Here is a 3,022-nt window from a genome sequence, read left to right as displayed (position 1 = left end):
CTTGTCTCAGCTTTTCTGGAGCCAGGCTTGGCACAGGAGGAAAGCTGGGGCAGGAGGGGCGGGGGGGGGGGGCAGGTCATAGCAAACTTACCCCTGCATCCCTGTGACTGATGTTGCTGTTACCCCTTCTAGACTACATACCTGGGTTCAAACCCACTTCACCTTTTCTTCTGGTAGATTAGATATGTGACAAGACACATAATGTCTGTTCCAGTCAGATCCTTCTTCACTTAAACTTGGATCTGTCTTCGAGGTATCTCCCTTTCTCATCTACAGATTGAAGAGATTTAAGAATAATAGGAAGCTATGAACCCTCTTCAGATCTTGATTCAAATGAACTGTAAAACAAAAATTTATAAGACAATAGGGGATATTTGAACACCGAATATTTGGTAAGAGTCAAGACTTACTAATTTGTTTAGGTGTGCTTATGACATGGTGGTTTTAAAAAACAAGAATTCTAATCTTGAAGGGATGCAAACAGAAATATTAATGCAAGAAATATTATCATGTCCAGCGTTTGCTTCAAAACAATCCAAGGTAGAGGAGGGCCAGGAGGTATAGTTGAAGCCAGATGGGTGATGAGCAGATTTTTATGGAAGGTGGGTGGTGTACCTGCAGGTTCATTATACTTTTCTCTCTATTTTTGTATATGTTGAAATTTTCCTCTGAGAGAGAGACAGAGATACAGAAAAAGCTCTCTCCCTCTCTCACTTTCTATTCTTTTCCTGTCGCTCCAGAGAAAGACACTTCCATCTCCTCAGTGTCTCCCTTGCTCTTATCATCAGAGGCAGGCTCCCAATAAAACGGAGTCACACGTAACAGCTCAGGGGGAGTCCCTGCAGCGGCAAGTTGAGAAGAGGCATCCCATCCCGAAGAAATACACCATGAGTGGCGAAGTTTCCAGCACCATGGCAGTCCGGAAGGGAGGACATTTCTGAGCGGATGGGGGGTGGGCAGGAAGCCCCTTGTAGGAAGCCGGGGCAGAGGGCTCCATCCCCACCCCCACCCCCCCCACCCCCTCCACCCCGCTTCTCTGAGCTCTGTTGTTACCGTGGGCGGCAGGCTTTGAACTCAGCATTGTGCAGAGACAGGGAGGTGCTGTGAAGTAAGTGTGAGCAGCTGGTTGAATTCGTAAAACTCTGATTCCTCTGATGCGAGATGAAGAAAACGCTACTTAGCTGTCCAGGTTTGCTGTGGGCAGTGACCGCGCGGCCCGCCAGCGAGCAGGGCCGGCCTGGCGCCAGTCGCGCCTGGTAACAGCTTTCAGTAAACACTGCCGCCTTCTGCAGTGAAACCGGGAGACCTGGGCAGGACATGGCTCAGAAACTGCTTAGCTGGTAGAAACCTCAACCTGGGCAGCCAGGCCTGCCTCAGGCCTCCCCAGGCTGCGGCTCCATGCGCCGCAGGCCCCTTGTATGGTGGGTTGGGCTGCTCGTTTGCAGGCCAGTCCGTCCGTGTATAGACCAGATGACCCTGTCTAATCCCTGCCTGCTCTCGGCCACCCACATTATCGCGGGTCCTTCATAGCCCTCATCGGCCATTGTGTGATTGGTTTATATGTTTCCTTGATGATGGGCATGGCATCTCTATGAAGGCAGAAACTTTGCCTCGTTCCCCACTTTGCCTACCAAAACAGGTGCTCCAGAAGTGTTTGCGGAATGCAAGAGTGAATGACTGAATGAATGAATGACCACGCATATGTGTGTCTCCCCAAGGAGAGGGCAGACCGGCTGAAAACAACAAAAAATTTAATACCTTTATTTGGGGTTTTGGTTACAAAAGTAATACATGCTTATTAGTTTTTAAAATATGCAAGTGTATAAAGTAAAAATGGAAAATTATCCCCTTCCCTCCATTGCCTCTCTCCAGAGGTAACCATGGTTATACTTGGATGGAGTCTCTTTCCTATAGCACGGGGGTGGGGTATCCCCCACTCCCTTCCCACCATGAAGACCTCACTGCTCAGGTCAGGAGACACCTGCTCTTTCACTGCTCTCCCCATTCCCAAGAAAGGGCCTCTGAGACTCCCCAGAGACACAACACCACAGCTTTCCTCTTTCCTTCTGGTGCTTCTGCCTCCCGGCTGCCTCCCCCGCTACCCTCCCTTCTCTTCACCCCCGCCAAAGCCAGAGCCAAACAAAACACAAAATGGCCCCAGAGTAATTAGAAAAACTGAGCTCCAGAGTTGGATGAACTTGGTAGGAATCCTGCTCTGCATCTCCCAGGTGCCTTGGCCCCTTCTGCGCCTCAGCTTCTTCCTAAGGAAAAGGAGGAGGATTTACTTACAAGATTGGGGTGTGGCAAGGGGTAAGTGGGGCACATGTGCAAGGGAGAGTGGGACCAGGTGGTTCATACAGGTTAGTTCTGCTTTCTCCCTAATATCACTCCCTTGGCTGGACTTTGATTGCTTCCCTGTCACTCTTATTTTGCTAGAGATGAAGAACAACATTTTTTTTTTAACATTTTTAAACATTTTTAACATTTTTATTCTTGGAGACTCCAGCTTCATCATCTCCTCTCCCTTCCCTTCTCTGGGTTTGGTCCTTCTTTCCTCCCTTCGCCATCTTACCAAACGGTGGTCTAAGGACCTGTTTAAAAAAAAATTTTTTTTTTTTTAAGATTTTATTTATTTGCGAGAGAGAGAATGAGAGACAGAGAGCGTGAGAGGGAGGAGGGTCAGAGGGAGAAGCAGACTCCCCGCTGAGCAGGGAGCCCGAAGCGGGACTCGATCCAGGGACTCCAGGATCATGACCTGAGCCGAAGGCAGTCGCTTAACCAACTGAGCCACCCAGGCGCCCTAAGGACCTGTTTAAAGAGGTCCGAAGAAGTCTGGCTGAGGCTGGAAGGAAAAGGGGGAACCCACAGCGGGGCTCCATGCCCCCAAGGTCACAAGAATCCATTTTCTGTCCGTGAAGATGGAACAGAGCCAAAGTTCAGGCAGCAGTTATATAATCTCCTGACTGTTAGGCTGCCAGCCTGATAACCTACCTCCCCTAATGTTTACTGTGCTTTCCTAGAG

The sequence above is a fragment of the Mirounga leonina genome, unplaced genomic scaffold (assembly GCF_011800145.1).
Source record: "Mirounga leonina isolate KUSES-001 unplaced genomic scaffold, KU_Mleo_1.0 Mir_493, whole genome shotgun sequence".
Taxonomy (NCBI): Eukaryota; Metazoa; Chordata; class Mammalia; order Carnivora; family Phocidae; genus Mirounga; species Mirounga leonina.
Note: the sequence above shows the minus strand (reverse complement) of the source record.